This window comes from Prenolepis imparis, unplaced genomic scaffold (assembly GCF_030444845.1).
Source record: "Prenolepis imparis isolate NDT839.2.m4 unplaced genomic scaffold, iyPreImpa1.0 SCAF_7, whole genome shotgun sequence".
Taxonomy (NCBI): Eukaryota; Metazoa; Arthropoda; class Insecta; order Hymenoptera; family Formicidae; genus Prenolepis; species Prenolepis imparis.
Window position 1 is genome coordinate 14,809,660 of NW_028141165.1, and position 24,115 is coordinate 14,833,774.

Consider the following 24,115-nt stretch of genomic DNA (forward strand, 5'->3'; position numbering starts at 1 on the left):
GTGGGTTATTTTGAATGGTATAAAGTGTATAGAAAGATCTATCTTTCTATACACTTTATACCATTCAAAATAACCCACACACTGTGGACGTTGTCATTTCGGACTTGCTACTATTCGCTTCCCAATGATGAAATGTCTAACAAACCGAGTGATCAGCGTCATACAGAATGTTACCCATCACCATTTCAACAACGATGCTCTATAGATTTAATGGGCCTCTAATAATCATTATTGTAATAATGCGCACGACTAGCGTCATCGTGACACGAATGTACTTTACATATTTTTTGTTCTTTACAAAGACATCGATTATTTTTATACTGAAGAAGGCTTAGTAAAGCCGAAACGTATACATTTAATAAAGTAGTTTAAATCTCATGATTAACATAATATCTATAATTATTTGTTAATTTTTATTTTCATCTACATCCAAATAATTGCTCGTTTAGTTGGCCTATAATTTCGAATTTTGTATATATATATATATATATATGAGTCATTCGCTCGAAGAACGACTTAAATCGACTTAAGTTTTTGGACAGAAAAATCGAAGATTCAACTAAATGATTCAAGTTATTAAATATTTTGCTACCCAGCAAAATAGGAACATGTATATTAAAAAATATATAAAAACTGAATAACATAATGATTAATAACTTAATTCACACAGTTGAATCTTTAATTCAATTTTTTTGCAAAAACTTAAGTCGACTTAAGTCGATCTTCGAGCGAACGACTCATATATGTATACATATACATATATACATATATATGCATATATATATTTATTATATTAATTTGACATATTTATTTTGACATTTTCAGAGGTATTTCAAATCGTTTCGACAATCCTGTTCACCTTTTCTCTCGCAATCTTTTACGACGGATAAGACCGGATAAATTCGGTCGGGCGTATCGATAAGTGCTGCGAAAGACACGGATAGACACGAGTAGACAAACACGTTCGTATATAGATAGACATATAGACACAGAAACGGATACATGCGAGCGGGACGATTCTAGGTCACTGTCCTGACTTGAAGAGTGGCGATGAACCGGGAGAAACGGAGCGTCCGGAGAGCGTTAGTCCGTTACACGTTGGTATAAACCCGTTACGCGGCGAATCCGCGGAAGCGCGAACGTGATCGTGACCATAGTCACGATTGCAACCGCGACCGCGAAACCGATCGACCACCCTCGCCGGGGATCGACCTCCCCTCCACCTTCCTCCTTTCCCGGTTTTATTTCGGCCATCACTCTCACCATCCGTGTCCTCCTTGATGATGACCAGGTTAGATAAGTAAGTAAGTCTCATATCGCGCGTGTCGCTCGCATAACTCTCTTGGCATAACCCTCTCTTATGTGTACGAAAACCGGTATAGCCCGGTGATTGCAATTCGCCTTTTACCAAATGTTGCAAGAATCTAAAGGGCAGGAATAAGAGCGAAAATAATAAAGATAAACGACAAGCGTGGGGGACTATTCAACTTGGTGCGAATCATTATTACCAGTTTGACAGTTGCAACACTAGAGAAAGACTATGGATGCTTTCCATTTACTGACACAAGTCGACACAAATCTAAAGTCTGTTAATTCTTTCTAGCTACACTAGTTCAGAATTTATCTTTTTTCCTTTCAATATGGAGTAAAAGAGATAAACTCTGAACTAGCGCAGGTAAAAAGTACAAATCTTACAGACTGAACGGAAAACACTCTATGGCTTCTCTAGAGCAAGAGCGTCTCTCAAGGAAGGAATGGAGATATTACAAGTATAGTCTCGGTGATTGAAGTTCTCTGTCCGACATGAGGCGAGAAGATTATTCTCGGTATACACCAAAGCGTGAAAAATTATCGCGCTTTATTTACTTTATACAACATTCCTTGATAACACTCCTGATTTAGATTAACTGTTGACTGACTCGTTCTGGGGGAACGCGAAATTTTTTTTGCGTAATATAATAACCGTACAGGTTCCCTCGTCAAATGTAGATAGTAAAACGCAGTTGCACGACAGCGCGTATATATTTAATAACGGCCAATAGCACGCCTTGCATCCGGCTGGCGTCTCAAAGTGTGTCAGCGGGACATTGACTTCCGAAATGCATGCCACGCATTAGAGCGTGGCTGAGAGACGCGACTGGAAAGACATTCCTGTCTAATTGGTATGGACGATTGGTAAAGCGATCGTGATCAGATGCTAAATAATTGCGAGTACAAATCGACCTGTCAAATATTGAAGTGTCGAAACAAATCGTGCGTGTTCTGGTTTTTATTTTTTGTAGTACAAAATTCTCTCCGATAAATTTCCAACACGTTTTTACACGCGGTATACCTACTTATTCCTCAACATCGCGATCTTTGACTTAATACATTTTTCGAAAGATCTTTATTTAATTACTTATTTGAAAGCGTTGTATATATTTATAATTGCAAGATATATATTTATAGAAATAGAAAGCAAGCTTTGTAATACAATTTGAATATAACGCAGGTATTCAAATATAACACTGTTCTAGATTCGATACTTTGCAAGACGCAAAATATGTGTTATACTTCTTATCAGTATTATTCGAATTCTAGGAAATAAAACCTGATTATTGAATTAAATTCGAATTTTCAAGTACATAGTGAATTATATATTGAAGTATATATTTTTTAAGTACATATTTAATCCATTTTAAGTACATATTGATCCTATACTCTATATATTTCTATATGTTATTTGTAGAACGCTTCTCCCAATGTTTCGTCGCGTGTCTAGTAACCTTCATAAAATTGGGATGTCTGTGCGAATTGACCGGTCTTTTTTAATTTCTCATTAATTAATTTTAATTTCTCATTAATTGCAAAGATCGCGAAACGGTAGAGAATTTTTCTACTTTATTTAATCTATTCTACCTGCACACGAAAGATTACACGATTATTATTGGACATCCTGTATATTCATGATTTTATTCCTCAATTAACTCGGACAAATTAATTTACATTATTGTGGATGCACATATATCAAAAAATATGTAGAGAGAATATGCGATGACAATGAGTGAAAATTGATTCAATTAAAATATCAGTGAAATGTATAATGCATAATTGCATAAATGTGCATAGTTTATAAATCAATTCTATTGTGTTTTGTGTATATTTCTGTATAAATCTATATAATTTCTGTATAATTTTGGACAACACGGAAATGACTTCTGTGCAGGAATAAAGAAATGTAAATGCATGACACGTGCGTATATTTAAAAAAAACAATATTTTGAAAACAAACACATAAGAATATGCAATTTCTTCCGAGTTTGATCGTAATAAATAATAATAAAAAAAAAAGAAATCTCGAGACTCAAGCTTAGCGGAAGTCACGAGTAATGATCAAAATTAAAAAAAAAACTTTTTTAAATTCATTCTAGAAAGCATTTAAAAAAAGAACAAGTTTTAATATGAATGATCATAACGAGATGCAAATTTCACAGCCACGAAATTTAATAGTCTCACTTTTGATTTCCGTAAACGGCAATATAATACGATAATTAAATACATCCACAACCTTAATTTCAAGTTGCAGACACATACACACACACACACACACACACACACACATGATATCGCAATAGTGTTATAATCAACAATCAGTATATATGCAGGATATGTAGAATTATCTCGAAAAAGAGATCATCGAGCGTCCTTTCTGCGTAAAAGAATTATTCGATCAATCATTCGATCGACGATATATTGAGAAACGATGATATGAAAAGGGTTCCTCATTTGGTACGATGATAGATTTAACGACGACACGAGTATACGACTGACATGTGTGCAATAAAAAATTATTTATCGTCTTATCTATACGTCAGTAAACGTTCTGTTGAACGCTTCATTCGCGCTCTGTTGAGATGAATCGACCAATCGGGATTCAAAAAGCATTCTAAATTTTTCCCAACACACATCTCGTATATCAAAGTATTTTCTCAGATAGGATTTTTGCTTACCTAACAACCTCTCTCGATTTGCTGGACATCCGAGAAGAACGATATCGATACCAGGATGGAGAAGAAGAGATCGTTCTCGGCGATGATAAAATGTGATGGAATCGGCTTCTCCTTCTAAGATTAACTGACGACTAACGAAACATACACTGAACGCATCTGAAACCAACTCAAGTTCCTTATACCTGTCTGCTTGTTATAAAGCACAACGTTTTCTCCCACTACTAAAACCGATTCCGTGCACCGTCACCTCACCGCGATGTCTCCATTATATTATATACTTTACCCCACCACGGGTATATACTACAGGTAGATGCCTTTCGATTTTTTATGTAAAAAAATGTCAAATTATCCTAATCAAATGACCACCAGATGTAAAATATATACAGGGTGTTCTAAAACTCATAATTGTCCTTTCAGGGACAGATTCCTAGGATCATTTTGGAGACGATTTTTCCTTAGCGAAAATGTCGAGGCACTAATAATTTTCGAGTTATAAGCGATTAAAAATAAAAGGTTTTTCGCAAACTAAGCCTTGTAGAAATAAAATATTAAGAAAACCACATTCTTTAATTAATTTCAAGTAGAATTTACTTTAATAGAATTTTAATTTAAGGCTTAGTTACAATTATGAAAGGTCAATTGGGTCAATTGGGGCACCCTAATGCCAAATATATGATGCCAAAATCAACATACATAATCCAGCGGATATTTTTTTTCCTCTATTTTTGTATTATTCAATTCATTCATATACGTTTTATTCATTCGCACTCGATTATTCGTGTAACTCAAATTATTGAACTAATTTTGATTTTAATAATGTCGAAAAGCATTTAAATAATTCGAGTAATTTATAAACTTTTTTTTACGTTACAAATCATATTTCTTTTGTCAATTGTTTTAGGATTAGGAGTTCTGGAATTGACGCCAATAAAAGTTAATTTGTATATTAATTTGTATATTAATAAACTTTTTTTTACGTTACAAATCATGTTTCTTTTATCAATTGTTTTAGGATTAGGAGTCCTGGAATTGACGTCAATAGAAATTAATTTGTATGTTGATAGAAATGGTTTCGCGATAAAGTCTTTAAAGATACTATGAGATTAAAAAAGTGGCTTTTATGTTTTCTCATTCTTTTCATTTAAAGATGAAGGAAAAAATTCTTTCTTTCTCCGTGTTACGTGAAAAATTGATATCAGAATTAATGTAACTTATTAATACCAATTATTGTCAATGTATAGTAATAATTGAATGGTAGTTTATTTCAATTTTTGTCACGCAACATTATTGCAATATAATCCGAATATTGGAACAAATTAATAAATTTGTAACCGCTAGCGAAATATATTATATATCGCTTATTATACAATTCAATTTTACGAATATATACAGTTACAAATTGTGCAACTTAAATTACAAAACCCCGCACCGGTCATAGGGGGAAAATGTCTTTCTGCGGATTTGGCTAATTTTTGGATATGTTGTAGTTCTCGTCATTCTGAACAAATGTCTCAATGGGCAGAATGATCTAATGAGCCGTTTCCGTGCTACAAGCCCTGAAAGGTCCAGATTTAACATGTAAAAATATAAGTTTTTCGACTTGAAAAAAAGAAGGATGGATTTTTCTTCTTCAATTCTTAACTGTACTGATGATAATTATTGTTAAGAGTTGTATAAAGACAACGGATGTTATAAACTATATATATAATATCAATAAATATATATTCAACTTATACATACACATTATATGTCCACTTTTATAATTGACATACATTATAAATCCATATAGATTGGACTGTACTACATACATCCGTTGTCTTTATACGACTCTAAACAATAATTGTCATCAATACAGTTAAGAATTGAAGAAAAAAATCCATCCTTCCTTATTTCGAGTCGAAAGACTTATACTTTTGCATGTTAAATCTGGACCTTTCAGGGCTTGTAGCATGGAAACGGCTCGTTAAATCATTCTGCCCATTGAGACATTGTTCAGAATGACGAGAACTACAACATATCCAAAAATTAGCCAAATCCGCAGAAAGACATTTTCCCCCTATGACCGGTGCGGGGTCCTTTATATTATTTTTATAATTTTATAATTTTAATTTATTTATACGAGAAAAATAGAAATAAGTGTTCCGACAATTGAATTACTATATGATAATTTATCAAAGATTTAGAATCATTTATATTAATACTACGAACAAAGAGTACATTTTCCTTTATCGATTCTGATTATTGAACACTAATTATAATTAATGATAATCAATGGTAATCGCGTCATTAAATACGCAGATAGTAAAATTGTTTTTTTTTTTTTTTATATACGATTCAAGAAAATTTACACGCTTGTTCGCTGATGGTATACTCTATTGAGTTATAAATCTGTTATGTTTGAATATGATTGTAATCAGTAATCAGCAATAGGTAGCAGATATATTTTGTAACTTTTTAACATTCGTGTTAAAGATTTGACATGCTTGCTTCATAACTTTTGTATTCTATAAATGCGTTCTACATGACGCGCTTGACGTTACTTAAACACGCGTTATGCAAACGTTTGCGTAGTGCTGAGAATACGGCCACTAGAATTTTATTGTATTAAGACACCCTAATTAAATTCTTAACGCATTTGTTTTATTGTTGTTACATAAAATCACGCTAACGCCAAATATTCTTTTATAAATGTCACTTGTGTATGAAATTAGATTTGTGATAAGTCCTATATATATTTTATTTACCATTTTGCTTGCTCTATTTAGATTTCCTCTTTTTTCAAAATAAGCACATCAATAAAATATAAATTTATATTAAAAGATTAGATAGATTAGGTGTTGGGATACAGGTGTTCCAAAACTACTGAATGTCCTTTTAAACAGATTCTAATAAGAGATTCTATTGGAGATGATTTTTCCTCGGTAAAAATGTTGAGATATCAATAAAATTTTCAAATTATAAGCGATTGAAAAAGAGAAGAACTTTTTGCAAACTAAACTTTATAAAGTTAACAGATAAACAAAACTATAGTTCTTTGATTAATTAATCAGATGAAATTTATTTCAATAAAATTTTAATTAAAACTTTAATTACAAAGATATACATGATGCACAAATTTTCAAAAAATTCTGACCTTTTTCTGACATTTTCGCTGAGTCTGAAAACTTGTTTAAGAATTGATTGAGAATTTGTTATTAAAAAGATATTCCATAATTTTGGACACTCTGCATATATATTATTTAATTTTGGAAATAACTGTTGCTATGAGAATAATAGATATGCTACAAACTGTAAAAGAGGACATTATGAACCAAAAAATTTTATTTTAATAGAGATTTTTTATTCTTAGATGATATTAATTTTTCTAATATAAATCTAATATCTTTCTAATATACACTCGTCAACAAAATTAACGCATATGTATTTTAAGTCAAAATTTCGCATAATTTCAAATAAGCATAACTCCGCTAAAAATGATCGGATTAAAAATTTTTTTTTCATTGTCAAGCTTGAAGTCTCTACTTTAAAAACCATTCGTCAGATTTTTAATTTATCTTCCTCCCCCGTACGCCACTGCTTCAAAAGTAAGGACGTGTTTTGTCTCTAAAAAATTGCGTACTTTGACGCACTCCACGGGGTGGAATGAATTTTTTTCGCAAATCTTATCATAACTATCGTAAAATGTGGACTTTTTACTACAAATTTTAAAAAAAAGCATTTTTTTTCGCGGAGTTATTACATATGAAAGTTACCCATACATTTTTTCCATTTACCGCCAGCATTAGTATTACCCGACACGCACCACGAGGTTGCTGGTTGGATTTGGCGCATAGTGTGTGTATGTGTGTGTGTATGCGCCCACGCGTGCGTGCGTGCGTGTAAATTTGGGCTCAAATTCCTCAAACAACAATTAGAGCATGCATTAATATGCGTGAACGTATAGAAGAAGTAATCTGAAGACGAGGCGGGAACACACAATTTTGAATGAGAACATTCCTACATTTCCCTCTCCTAACCATACGCACGCACGCACACATACACACACACAGCAGAGAGGGTTTGGAGTCATTAAATGGAAAAAATGTATGAATAACTTTCATATGTAATAACTCCGCGAAAAAAAATCGTACAAACTTTGGTTTTTTTAAAAATTTGTAGTAAAAAGTCCACATTTTACGATAGTTATGATAAGATTTGCGAAAAAAACTTATTCCACCCCAATATCGTTTTCGAAAAAGAAATTTTCTCATTGGACCATCGCTTACGTTCCGACATCCGACTGCGACATACGACGTATTGTAGAACGGGCCTAATATTTATATTTTATTTTCTCATTTATTTCTTAGGTTATATATTGCTTATAGTCCGAGAGGCAGCGACATTAATTTTACGTCAATTTCAGCATGGCTAGTTTATTATTTTTTTTTTACAGTATTTGTGCTAAAACATAGCAAAATGGCCATCAGCTGCTCCATCACGTGTTCAGGACCAGACGATAAATATCATACCTTGAAATAATATTGCGCGTCAATTAGACGTTTGAACCAGGGATCCGGACCGAAACAAAATTAGGGTTCGGTTTCGGTTACGGTTTAATAAAATATTTAATAACTGTTCCGGTTCCAGTTTCGGTTTTTTGATAAATAAAGGAAACCAAAATCGTTTAAATTACAATTTTTTCGATTACGGTTCCGGTTTTTAAAATTTTTACTTTTTGTTTTTCTAATTAAATTAATTTCTAAATTATATGACTAAAAAATTATTATTAATTTTTTGACATATAAATAAACAACACTTCATATTATACACGAAAATATATTTATATATGTATCTATATTATATTATATATATTATATGTATTGCGCAAATGACGGAAATGTCATGATAACTGCCTCCTTGAATACAATTAAAAATAAATTATTTTTTAAATGTTCTTAAACGCATGTATTATCGCAATAACGATAGTTATGCTTTATTTTATATCAATTATATACATGTATATGGAAATAACGGAAAATATACGATCCTCATAACTATCGTTATTGCGATAATACATGCGTTTAAGAACATTTAAAAAATAATTTGTTTTTAGTTGTATTCGAGGAGGCAGTTATCAGACATTTCCGTCATTTGCGCAAAAGATTAGAAAAAAATACCGAAAAGAACCGAAAATAATTTAAATATCCGGTTATGGTTCCGGTGTTATAAATTTAATAAAATTTTAATACGGTTTACGGTTTCGGTTCTACTAAAAAAACGATTATGGAACGGTTATCGGTTTTGGTTCCGGTTCGGTCCGGGTCCCTGGTTTGAACACTCTGACGATTGGCTGATTCTGCGTTTTTCTTACATTTTATGCATTAAACTATATTTTACCGATATAAATCAACTGACTGCATTTTTCTTGCGTTTTATACAGTATAAGTCAGGTATATTATCTTTTTTAACATATTTCAGACTTTATCGCCGGGTCCTGAACACATGATGGAGCAGCTGATGGCTATTTTGCTATGTTTTAGCACAAATACTGTAAAAAAAGATAAACTAGCTGTGCCGAAATGATGCAACAAAAAGTGTCGCTGCCTCCCAGACTATTAAGGCGCTTGAAGAACAGAAAACTCTCTCTCTCTCTCTCTCTCTCTCTCTCTCTCTCTCTCTCTCTCTCTCTCTCTCTCTCTCTCTCTCTCTCTCTCTCTCTCTCTCTCTTATAACATGCAAAACGCATAGAATAGATTGCAAAGTGCACGATATACACATGTAATCGTAAGATTCACGGAAAGTATATGCAATAATTTCTGAGGCTGACGCAAATTTTATTATAATGCAAAAAGTTATAAAATAAGCTTATGAGAGTTTTAAATTATATGAATAGTAGAGTAAAAGAAATATATATATATATATATATATATATATATATAATATATTATAATTATTAATATATTACGCGTCACTATCAGTGATGAGTAAGATTTAAAATGTATCTAGATACAGATACAAATACACAAATTAAAATGTATATAGATACAGATACTCAGATACTTTAAAAATATCTTAGATACATATCAGATATTTCAATTCGAATATATCTCAGATACAGGCTCAAATACACAAAATATATCTAGATATTGTATCTAGATACATGTATCTAGATATTACTCAACACTGGGCACTCTATATAATTTGGACATATTTGGAATTGCCGATTTATTGTAAATTAAGCCACACAATACTTTTTGTATTTATGATTATAAATATGAAGCTAATAAATTATTAAAAGTATACCACGCAGCGCACAACATTTCTAATAATTTAATAATTTACATGCAATCTATAAAAAAATTCATCTGTCGTAAACTTCACTTTGTTTTATTTACGCTTTTTGTGCAAACGTAAGAATGAAGTAAAATCCTCTATTTGGAAGAAATAAAACTCCAATTTCCAATGGATTTTGTTTTTTTGTTTGTTCTGAGATTATTATAAAATAATATATAATGATGCAAGATATTGAACCTGTTATGCTAGAAATTATGAACATCGATCAAATTATTTATGCATTTGCATGAATCGATTAAATTGGAAATCACGTGAAAAAGAATTATTTAATTTTCACATTAGTACGCTGAGTAGGTTAAAGCCATCGCCTCATCTCGAGAAATCTTATCTTTTAAAATGTCATATATATCAACCGATTTATTAATGTAAATGTACAGATTAAGATAGAAATGTCTTCTAAAAATGCAAAAGAAATTTCGAGATTTTGACATGAAAAAGTAATGTAGAAATGACGCAGTATGTATTGATCAGGTTTCTCTGCAGACTTACTGACTCGAGATAAAAAGACTTTGGGTGCGCTTAATCGCAAAATTGCAAGCAATTGTAAGTATCGAGGTTAGAAACTTGGAAGAAGAATGAACGGTTCGCTAACAATAAGTTGTATGCAACGCCGTTTAACTTATACCATCTCCACAATTGTGGTATATTACATGAGTGAAAAAAACCATGTATGGATGGATATATTTTTTAAATTTAATTTGAACTCTTTCGATTCTTTCTTTGGACCATCTTCGACAGATCGAACAGCAAGTCAATACTAATGCAAATGAATGAGAAAACGAAGAACGTATCGGGTGTATCTAGTGTAGTATATCGCACTGAGGTAATTGTCGAACCAAAACAATAAAATTCTGTTTTGTCTGTTATGAGAAATATCTCTGATTTATAAATATAAATTTCGGGAAACAAACTAATATAAGAGCTAGGCGCGACAAACTTGTTTTAAAATATCTTATTCTTTATTTAATTTGAACCCTTTCGATCCTTCCTTTGGGTTATCTTCAGCAGATTGAACAAGTCAATAATGTAATAAGGAGTGAGAAAAACAAGGTGCCCGGTGTATTTATTAGGTGCATTGAGTCAGATCCAAACGACAATTCTGTCTTCTCTGTCTAGGAGAAACAGAAGAAACAGGGAAAATGCGAAGAGACGACCTGGCCCGAGCTAGGGCGAGGCTAGGATGTTCCGATTTCGGCGTGACTTATTGTTAGGAGGCGGCCCTGCCCGGTTCAGGGCTGCACGGTTAGCGGCTTAGAGACTCATTATAGCTCGCTGTCCGTAATATCCGTAACATCATAACAATAAGGGTAAACAATCGCGTACGAATTCCCAAGTACGAGTTCTAACTTTCAGCCGCTTAAGGTATATACCTTATACTATAATAGGTGAGAGAACTCACGCCTCTCGCACAACCTCGGTCGATCTTTAAAGCGGACCACCCCGTCGAGCCGCCACCAGTTTTCGCTCCGGGAAGAGAATTCCTCTCGCTCAATAGGAAAAAGAGTTCGTGTTTTATCTGTACGCGAGCCAGATGAATCCAAGGTCGAGAATGGGCGATACTCGGCGCGAAAAGTGTGTGTTCGTGGAAGGAGTGCGGATAATATATAAGGGGAGTACAGGGGGAGACTGAGCGAAGTAGTCGATGATAAAGTAGGCGCGGCCACAGCGCAGCGGCTGCTGGCGGCGGCAGGCGGCTTTCCGCATCCGTTCTTGCATCGTGTGTGAAAATCAATGTCAAACCTTACCTTAACCGATCGAGGGTCCCCTCTTGTCTTATGATATGCACACTGAACTAGGCTAACGCTGACAGTATCGCTTTAACACAGAATTGCCGATTTTTCGCGTACTCGCCGTTTCTCAGTTACTGCCCCTCGCATGCCAACCGAGTCCGCCATCTTCGGTGGAACTGCCAGATACCCTTTTTCAGGGCGGCCAACTGCCTGCGGCAAATCGCGCTGCGCGCGGGTGAGATCGCTTCAATTCTGCGCATCTCGTGTCATTTCGCACGCGCGCTCTCTCTCTCTCTCTCTCTCTCTCTCTCTCTCTCTCTCTCTCTCTCTCTCTCTCTCTCTCTCTCTCTCTCTCTCTCTCTCTCTCTCTCTCTCTCTCTCTCTCTCTCTCTCTCTCTCTCTCTCTCTCTCTCTCTCTCTCTCTCCCCCCTCTCCCTCTCCCTCTCCCTCTCTCTCACTCACTCACTTTTCTTTTTTATTGCTTTCAACATTATATGCAGGGTTGAATGTTAAATATTTTTTAAAACTAACAATAAATTAAGTTAAAGTTATAATGGCTTATAAAATTAATTTAGTTACGTTAAAAGTTGCATGAGTAAAAAACTTACTCATTGTCAGTTAAAAGTTGAGTTAAGATTAAATTAAATTAAGTTAAATTAAAATTAAATTTAAAAAAATATTATTTATATATATTAAATTAAAATGTCATAACTTTAAAATTTTTAAATTTAATATTTTATTTGTTAATTTTTATAAAAATGTATTTGTAAATTTATATAAGATAATGAATAACGAAATAACAAAAATTTTGTTTTTTATATAAGAATGTATTTTTTTCTTTGTAATTACAATTATGAAAAAAGTAAAAACTAATAGTATCTTTATTTATTTCATAATACTTGTAGTACTTGTAAGAATGACATACATCGATGTTCTTATTAAAATTTAAAATCGTTATTAAAAATTTAAAATTGTCCAATGTTTAAGATTTTATAGAAAAATATAATGGCATTCAGAGATGAAAACAATTTTTAACTTGGGAAAAAAGTTTAAGTTTAAAAATAACTAGTTTTTAAATAAAAAATTAACTCATTTTAAATTAACTAAGTTAAGTTATATATTTTTTTTATAAGTTATATATTTAGTTTATTAACTTTTTTATTTAACTCTTAACTAATTAAGTAGTTACTAATATTCAACCTTGATTATATGTATATTTGATTATATAAATGTATATAAATATACATGGGTAGTAACTACTTAATTAGTTATTAGAAGTTAAATATACATATAATCTTAATTATATGTTTTTGTCGACTTTTTATTCCCTTTTTTCACTGCATTCTACATTGCCTATTCATATACATATATTATGCAAAAGAAAAGAGAAAGGCGCACTTTACAATTGTATATTTCGTTTAAGTGTAATTAGACATATTCTGTCAAAAAAGATTAAAAAATTTATAAAACAGAGGCTCCATCGCCTTTTTATCCTATATTTTATTATATTCTTGTGTATATCATTTAGTTAAATTTAATTATAATTTTAAAAAAATAAAACAGTTTGCTGGTAAAAAAGAAGAGAGAAAATAAGAGAATTTGCGTCATCAATTCATGAAAAAATTCTTACGTCAATTCACACCGTAGTCTCGATAATATTCACAAAGGAACATATTCTTAACCATTTCCACGCTTTTTTAACATCTCCTTCATGTACGTTCCAAAATATCAATATTCAACTGTGATTCAAAGTATATTTTACGTCAAACATACACTCGTCAACAAAATTAACGCATATGTATTTTAAGTCAAAATTTCGCATAATTTCAAATAAGCATAACTCCGCTAAAAATGATCGGATTTGAAAAATTTTTGTTTCACTGTCAAGCTTGAAGTCTCTACTTTAAAAACCATTCGTCAGATTTTTAATTTATCCTCCTCCCCCGTACGCTACTGCTTCAAAAGTAAGGACGTGTTTTGTCTCTAAAAAATTGCGTACTTTGACGCACTCCACGGGGTGAAATAAATTTTTTTCGCAAATCTTATCATAACTATCGTAAAATGTGGACTTTTTACTACAAATTTAAAAAAAAAGCAAAGTTCGTACGATTTATTTTCGCGGAGTTATTACATACGAAAGTTACCCATACATTTTTTCCATTTACCACCAGCATTAGTATTACCCGACACGCACCACGAGGTTGCTGGTTGGATTTGGCGCATAGTGTGTGTGTGTATGTGTGTGTGTGTACGCCCACGCGTGCGTGCGTGCGTGTAAATTTGGGCTCGAATTCCTTAAACAGCAATTAGAGCATGCATTAATATGCGTGAACGTATAGAAGAAGTAATCTGAAGACGAGGCGGGAACACACAATTTTGAATGAGAACATTCCTACATTTCCCTCTCCTAACCATACGCACGCACGCATACGCACGCACGCACGCATACGCACGCACGCACGCACACACACACACACACACACACACACACACACACACACACACAGCAGAGAGGGTTTGGAGTCATTAAATGGAAAAAAATGTATGGGTAACTTTCATATGTAATAACTCCGCGAAAAAAAATCGTACAAACTTTGCTTTTTTTTAAAATTTGTAGTAAAAAGTCCACATTTTACGATAGTTATGATAAGATTTGCGAAAAAAATTTATTTCACTCCGTGGAGTGCGTCGAAGTACGCAATTTTTTTTAGACAAAACACGTCCTTACTTTTGAAGCAGTGGCGTACGGGGGAGGAGGATAAATTAAAAATCTGACGAATGGTTTTTAAAGTAGAGACTTCAAGCTTGACAGTGAAACAAAAATTTTTCAAATCCGATCATTTTTAGCGGAGTTATGCTTATTTGAAATTATGCGAAATTTTGACTTAAAATACATATGCGTTAATTTTGTTGACGAGTGTATATGAATATTTCTTTTTAAGATATTTTGGATCTTTAATTTATCTCTATCGAGATGAAAAACGAGGGTCAAGTATAAGATTATATATATTCTTCGTCTTCAGTTATATATGCTATATATGCGATTGTGTAAGCGATGAATTAATTCCGTAAATAAATACATTAAAAAAACTTACTTTTTTAAAAAAAGATAAAAAAAGGGCGCCAAGTCCACACGCCATGTGAAAAAGTGTTATACAAAAACAGTGTTTTTAAATTATTGTAAAAAAACTTAATATTTCTAAAAAAATAATGATATCAAAAAATTGCGCCAAATAAATAAAAATTTATGTTTTATAAAAAATTTATTTGTTTTATTATTTTAAATATTTAAAAAAAGTTACTCAGCCAAATATAAATGTGTATTTTGCAGATTATTATCTGATCTGATATAAAATTTATCACAGAATCATCTTTGTATTTTTAAGAATGATGCATCTGCACAGTCAAAACGACTTAGACCCGGTATTGAAACAATTAAAATGACGAACAAAAACTTGGCGTGCCCGGGTCGGGGCATTAAAAATTAAATATTTTAAAATTAAATTTGACATGCAATCTTCAAGTATCTGCATATAAATAAAATATATATATAAAATTAATCACAAATATATAATCTTAGCATAATATAGCATAAAATGTAAAATATCAACAAATTAATTAAAATTCTAGAATTTAATGTAAGAATATATTTCAAGCTTAACAAATAAAGTTTGAAATATAAAATTATAAGAGACGAGTAGCGCAATTACATCGTTCAATGTGGAATATTTTTAAAAAATTTAAGGAATCTTACTTTAATTATTACTTTACACAATTATTACTTTAAAAAACAAATTTTATAAATTAATTTTTAAGCAATCTTATTACGAAATTTATGTCATTTTAGTGCCCCGACCCGGGCACGCCAAGTTTTTGTTCGTTATTTTAATTGTTTCAATACCGGGTCTAAATCGTTTTGACTGTGCAGATGCATCATTCTTAAAAATACAAAGATGATTCTGTGATAAATTTTATATCAGATCAGATAATAATCTGCAAAATACACATTTATATTTGGCTGAGTAACTTTTTTTAAATATTTAAAATAATAAAACAAATAAATTTTTTATAAAACATAAATTTTTATTTATTTGGCGCAATTTTTTGATATCATTCTTTTTTTTAGAAATATTAAGTTTTTTTACAATAATTTAAAAACACTGTTTTTTATATAACACTTTTTCACATGGCGTGTGGACTTAGTGCCCTTTTTTTACCTTTTTTTAAAAAGGTAAGTTTTTTTAATGATATCATTCATTTTTGTAGTATATATTTATTTATACATTTTTAAACAAAGAAGCAAAGATATGAGTTATTATCAAATTCGTATGATTTTTTCTTTACGTTTTTTATTTTACTAGACCAAAACAAGCGCGCGTTAAGCGCTTACAATTTTACATTCAAAAGAGTTATATTTTCAAAAAAATAATATAAAGTTTGTTGATAGAAATCAGTTGATAACTGTCAAAAAAATTAACCGAGTTTAAAGTATTATAATATGTATATTATTTAAAATATATTATTTTAATTTTTATAACACATTATTTCAAAACTTAATTAGGAATTAACGTTTTAATCAACTGATTTCTGTCAAAAATATTAATAAAACATTAATTTGCTAATTAAATTATAAAATAATAATACGTTAAAAATATAAAAATAGTTTTATGTTGTATATAATATGTCATAACACCTTATCTTTGATTATAATAATTTTTGACAGAAATTAAGAAGGCAAATATTCTAAGACTTATAGTTTTTTACATTTTAGAATTTCAATTTTGAAAGTTATTCGCGAAAATTAAAAAACTTGCATGTATATATAGTTGTGCTCAATTCTACAATATTTGTTGTTTATTTCAAAAAGAGCGTTAAAAATATTTCTAGCAAATAATTCAATTGTACACGCGAATACCCTTTCGCATGTAGGAAAGACTACAAAATTAATTTTAAAAAAGAGACTAATTGTGAACGCGTTAAAATTTCGTACATCGCAGTCGGCGGTAAATGTGTATTATAACGGCAACCTCTCCGTTTTTCTTGTAACTTTTATATTTTGTTTATTTTGGTCTCTAAATAAGATTCTGAGAAGGAAAATCGTCGCTCTAATATCCATTTAAAAATTATTAAAATTTAATATATTCTTTTAAATATAATAAAATTACTATTCCCACAGAAAACAGTTTGTGATTTTGATTAAAGCAGAGAATATTTTATAATTATCAGTTTGTGTTCTTGATTAAAGCAGAGAATATTTTTATTTATGTTGTCAATAACATAAAATTGTATAAATACTTTTCTACGACAACTTAACAAATATTCTCTGCTTTAAAAGAGAGAGAGAGAGAGAGAGAGAGAGAGAGAGAGAGAGAGAGAGAGAGAGAGATCATAAATTCTCATTTTTTTACTTACTGACATCGAGAAATTTAAAAAAATTAATTAAAAATAAATGGAACATGAGCGACGTCCTTCTCAGAATCTTATTTAAAGACCAAAATAAACAAAATATAAAAGTTACAAGAAAAACGAAGAGGTTGCCGTTATAATACACATTTACCCGATATTTTTATCATTGAGAGCTCTACTTCTCTCATATAATAAATAAAAATTTCTCTCGTAAAAATACAAACTCACCATTATAGGCGAGAACGAAGAAGGCCTTTTTAACCAGTAGATGTGTGTGGACTAGTTTGGTCGGTATTGGTTTAACTTTTTCTATTTACGTTATTTATTATATTTAATTTACATCAAAACTGAACCTATGTCAAAATATCAAAATATGTCAAAATATGTCAAAACTGATAACCTAAATAAATGACATTCATGGAGCGACATCAACGCACGCTGTCTTGCAATGAATGCTCGAACTGGACATTTTCTGGTACATGCGCATTGAGAAGGTCGATGATGACCAAAACTTGAGTCAATTTTTTAGAAAATTAAACTTTACATTATAATATTTCCGTTTATAAAGCACATAGAGAAAAAGTAAAGACACTTTTATTATATAATTTGAACTCAATCTATCGATTGAGCTCAGTAAGAACTCGATTGCATCAGCCGTTATTGCGTATCAGAAATATATGATACTCTCAACTGTCCGACTCGCGTATAATACACACGGCATGCCTCGCAGTCGCTACGCAAAGCTACGCTCAGTGGACTTAGCGCGAGACACTACCGTGTCTCTTGATGTGTTTACTTTAGAATATTGACATTTCTTAAAATACAGATATCATTGTTTTTTAAGGCTCCTTGGTCTTCGCCGCGACCATGTTGGATTATAACGTCAGAAAGCGAGAAAATACACGCTGAAAATTTTTGCGTGCCATTTTTAGATAAAAAGATATTTTGATGAAACACAACTTTAGATGGTTTTAGCACACTTTTAAAATTGTCCGAAAACTATTTTTTTCCCTTGACAGTCAATCAATAACCGTAAAATAATTGAAACATCAGACGTTGTCATGCGGAATGACAGCGCATGTGCAAAGACCAGATGGACTGAGCTTCATATTACAGTCATTTTACAGCTGTTAATTGGTTATGAAGGGAAAAGGATAGTTTTCGGCTGAAGCCATCTAAAGTTGTGTTTCATCAAAATATCTTTTTATCTAAAAATGGCACGCAAAAATTTTTGGCGTATATTTTCTCGCTTCTGACGTTACGATTTCGACATGGTCGGCGAGGAACAAGGAGCCTTAAGATATTGTTTTCGGGTTTTTTATTTCGTTCTCATTAATCCCAATTCAACATTTCAATTTATTAAGAAGATAAAGTAATAAAAATAAAAAATAAAAATAAGAGATAAAAGATATATTATTTCGTGCTCAATAAATAAAAGTAAAAATAAATCATTATTTCAAGCACAATAAATTTATATTATTGTAAACATATTTACATATGCTCTTATTTGATTTACTGTTTTCACGATTATTATATATATATATCGATTTATTATTATCATCAAGATAGATATTTTCAATTATTATTATTTATTATCATATTAAAAAAATAAGATTCTATTTTTTCGTACAACAGTTTAGTTTTGTTTTCGTACAACACATTAGCATTTTTTCAAAATAGAATTTTTTTAAATATGATTTTTTCAATCTTTTTTACCAAAATTTGCTGCACTAGTATTTGCCATCGTTTTAATTGACAGCATCTTTAACAATTATCGATTCGAGAAAAAAAAATGAAATGTAAATGACCATTAGCGAAGATGCTTTATCAATAAAAGAGATGTTATTTAATTAATAATTTTAAAAATTAATTTGTAAAAGTTTATATTACAATTATTTTGTAAAAAATAAAAAAATTAACTTTACTCTCGTTCTCTGTTATTCAAGTATGTTCATTTGCTTATAGTCTCCATCGTTTATCTGTAGGCGATAAAATATCCTCGGGATATCTTCTGAACGTCCTTTAAATATGCATGCTATATAAATATAAAGATTATACTTACCTACAGTAGCACAACAATTAAACTAACTTGTAAAAGGTTAGCCATCTTTCTCTTTTTGATAGTACTTTAACAGTAATAAAACATCGATATATGATATTATCGTTTGCATTTTTGGAAGTCACGATTATTTAAAAAATTAATATAATATGTATATATATATATAAGATATGTATACACATTCCCCACAGAATAAAATCATAAGTTATAAGTTATAATTAGTTGTAAATAAATGCAATGATATTAATTAGATTTCAATTCGAGCTTTTATGTATATCGAGCTTTATTAATATTTATATATATATATATATATATATATATATAATTGCTCGTTTTTCGCGTCCTATTTAAATCTTTTTTGAAAAACACTTCTAAAAAGAAAATAAAAAAATAAAAAACACACGCCAAGTATTTTTATAATGCTTTATAAATATCCAAACTTATATGCAATTAATATAAAAATTTTTTAAATAAATTATTAAATAGTATTAAAAAATTAGCTATTTAAAAAAAATATCAAATCAATATAATTAAAAGTAATTAATCATTTGTTATCAGTTTATAATCGACACTGATTGTGAGTACGATTTAGAATTACCTTAATTCGTAATAGTATATTTTTTTATAGATTGTATATATATTAATTTAAAAGAAAATTTCTTGCAAATTCTCTAAATCGGACTTAAAATTGGACTTTAAATTAAAACAATAATATCTGAAAAAAGACAAAGATATAATTTAACCGTAGGTTAAAGTTAACCGACGTTGGTGGAAACAGGCCTTAAAATAACAATTTGATATGTTCAAGTCTGATATATTGAGATGTATTATTGTTTTATTCGTATGTATATGAGGCATCACAATCTCTCGCTTGCAAGAAATATATATAACTATAGTTTATTTATCTCTCTTCTATATTTATCCCTGATATCCACTATAATAATATTATAAATTTCCCTTTTACGTCTAAGGGCCAATTTCACCAACGTCGGTTAACTTTAACCTCCGGTTAAATTATATATGTTTGTCTCTTTTTAATGAACGTATCTGAAAAGAGACAAAAATATAGTTTAACCGGAGGTTAAAGTTAACGAGATTGGTGAAACTGGCTCTCTAATTGTAAGTATGGTTCATACATACATATCTATAATTATCGTTTTTATTCAGTTTTGATAAAAATTTAATAATGACGCGCGTTGCTTTAAATTTCGATCATACATTTTTTATCTTTTTTTTTAGCAGAGATGTGCATTATTTGAAAGAGATGAATTTAAAATGGAAATATAAAATGTAAAATGCCTATTTTGTATTTTGTATTTAAAATACATGTTTTCAAAAACTACTTTATATTTACATTTAAATGGTTTTTATTTCAAATGCATTTTTCTTGCAAACTAAAAATTAATCGAGATATCAATAATATATATATATATAACAATCAAAATGTATTATTAAAGAAGTCATTAAGTAAATGTCTGTAAACGCAATAATAAATATTTTCTGTAATTCCACATGTAAATATATTTATGTAATTTTTTCTTTTTTGTATTAAATTTTTTTTATATTAAGAGATATATATATATATATGTATGTAAGTTTATATAAAGTTTATATACAATTTATAAAAGTTTAAAGAGTTTATAGAAGAAAGTTTATAAAAAAAGCTTATAAAGAAAATTGATAAAGTTTATAAAAATTTAATAAAGAAATAAGAATTTAAATATAAGTAATAATTGTAAGAAGTAAATAATGAAAAATAAGAATTTAAATATATATATATATATATATATATATATATATATATATATATTTGAGAAAACTATTTTTCCTATTTTAAATGGGTGTCTAAAAAACATTTTGCATTTTGCATTTTCAAATGGAAACCTTTCAACTATTTTGCATTTTCTATTTTAAATGAGTTTGGACACCCATTTTGCACATCTTTTGTAATTCTGTTTGTAATCTGCTTTTTAGTCACATCTTTTATAATTATCGATTTGAAATGAATCGAATTAATTATCATTTACATATATATTTATAATATATTATATATATACACATATGTGTATGTGTGTGTGTGTTATTTTTTTGTGTATATATTTATTTCATTTTATTAAAGATTTTAATGTGTGTAACACAAGAAGTAATTAAGTCTTTTGTCATATTCTTTCACAAGTAATCCTTAGAACGTGGCAGCTACTATAACGCAACAGATATATGTGGGGGGGGATGTGCTATATGCTAATATTTACTTATCTTACATATTCTAATCTCATCATACATTAATAATGCAAAAACGCCTTGAAGGACAAAAATCGCTTTATTTATATGAGACTTGAGAAATGAAATCTCATATAAGAAAAATTATCACTTTTCGTGGATTAAATTTCGAGATTTTAGGTGTATAATTGAATTCAAGTTTACTCGAACTGATCGCAATTGAACATTTTTATATTTATATAAAGGAAAGCATTTTATTAAATATTTTATTGCAGCTTTAATTCTAGAAATATTTTAATTGAAAGCATATTTAAAGAATTTCTCCATTTAAAACATATAAAAGAAAGTTTATAAAAAAAGCTTATAAAAAAAATTGATAAAGTTTATAAAACATATAAAAAGAAAGTTTATGTTATTCAATTATGCTCATTTGCTTAGTCTTCATCCATTTCGTGATGAAACAACCGCACGACACGTGCAGTTGTTTCACCACAAAAGTTAATTCTCCGTTATTAAATGAAAAGTGTCTAACTGCAATCAGAGCTATCTTTTAGCTGACAGATCTTAAATAAAATATAGGCATCACAATCCCATCTTGCAAGCAATATGTAGCTTCTATAGTTTATCCATTTTTCTTCTATATCAATCCTTCTGATATTCGCTATATAATATTATAAATTTCTCTTATAATATTATAAATATACCTAAAATATAGTATAAAATGCATACTTCTAAATTATTATTTGTTATTATTTATTAAATATTAAATATATATATATTAAAGTAATTTCATCCTCCATATATGTAAAATATTCATATGTATTATTAAAGTGTATAAGTCAATTAAAAAATTTACATCTTTCATATCGTAAAAAGCAATAATTAAAAATGTACTGGCGTATGCAAAAAAATGCGCTGTATTTTCACTTTTGAAAATATCGTGAAAGGATAATGCTGCGCAAGCAAATGTTTACGAGAAGTATGAAATAAAAAACTTGAATACGTACTTTGGACTATGGCGTCGATACAGGGTGCTTCAGAACTGGCAGAAAAGTTTTTAATGGCAGATTCATGGTATCATTTGGAGACGATTTTTCCTCAGCGAAAATGTCGAGAAAAGCCATCATTTTTTGCATGTCTCAATTTTTGTCATCATGCCATATCTTTGTAACTAAGTCTTATAAATTAAAATTTAAAATTCTATTAAAGTAAACTCTACCTGAAATTAACTGAAGAATGTGGTTTTGTTAATATTTTATTTCCACAAGGCTTACAATTAGTTTGCAAAAAAGCCTTTATTTTCAACCGCTTATAACTCGAAAATTATTGCATGGTGCCTCGACATTTTCGCTGAGGAAAAATCGTCTCCAAATAATATCAGGAATCTGTCATTAAAAACTTTTCCGCCAGTTCTGAAACATCCTGTATATACATACATCTTTCTATTTTACGTAAAACTGTTCAAGGAAACGACTTCTGTGCGATTACGCAACGCAAAATAAAAAACTTGGTTACATATTCTACGACTTATAAGGAATCTAAAAAAAACACATAAATGGTAATCAGAGCAACAGCGCGGAAAAATATTTATTTATTAAATTTAATAGAAAATTTTGAGAAACGCGAACGTTTCGGCCCATTCTTCATCATATATTTCTAATATATCGCGATATTATATTTTAAGGAATCATATAATATCTTTAATCTTTATTATTTAGATTATCTTTATTAGCTTTAGGTCAAATGTAATGTATTAGATTTTTTTATAGTAAATATACATTTTTATCAATATTTTATATATTTATATATTAATTTTATAATATATTATTTATTTTATATATTTTTTAATTTTATATATATACTTTCAATACATTATAATAAATATTTTAATAATATACGAATTAATATGTATATATTTATATTTACATGTACATTATTGATATATATATATATATATATATACACATATAAATTTCAATCCGAATGTTAAAATGGGACACCTGTATATATTTATATATGTATTATTTTTTCATTTTTTGATTACATTATATATTATTTTACAGTAAATACATAACAAGAGTCTGCATACCTGCGTTATTTTGTACATACACGTAGATATCGATAACTTGATCGATGTCGCTAGCAGAAAAAGATAAGCTGACGATAAATCGTATAATATCTTCATCATAAATTTGAAATTTTGCTGCTAACTTTATTTAATACACAGCGAATACATATATTCTATTTCTCTGCATTATGCTATGCGTTATGCTCGATTTCCTTCTGTAATTATAATCCATACGATTCAAGCTCGATTTTATAATTTGCGAAGCAATTTGCGCTGCGCGATAACCGATTTCCATTCGTCATGTTAATCG

At 29.9% G+C, this 24,115-nt stretch overlaps 1 protein-coding gene across 2 annotated transcripts in view; it reads right to left on the reverse strand.

Moving 5' to 3' along the window:
* Positions 1-12,241, reverse strand: part of LOC145938052 (putative fatty acyl-CoA reductase CG5065) — a 28,544-nt gene extending 16,303 nt beyond the window's left edge. Inside the window, exons 1-2 of one of the 2 annotated variants that reach the window (XM_083041385.1) lie at positions 12,068-12,241; positions 3,990-4,145 (exon numbers count right to left, since the gene is read on the reverse strand). The gene's annotated coding sequence lies outside the window, so the exon portion shown is untranslated. The remainder of the gene's footprint in view (positions 1-3,989; positions 4,146-12,067) is intronic. The other variant, XM_083041384.1, reaches the window with a different exon arrangement.
* Positions 12,242-24,115: the final 11,874 nt, after the last annotated feature.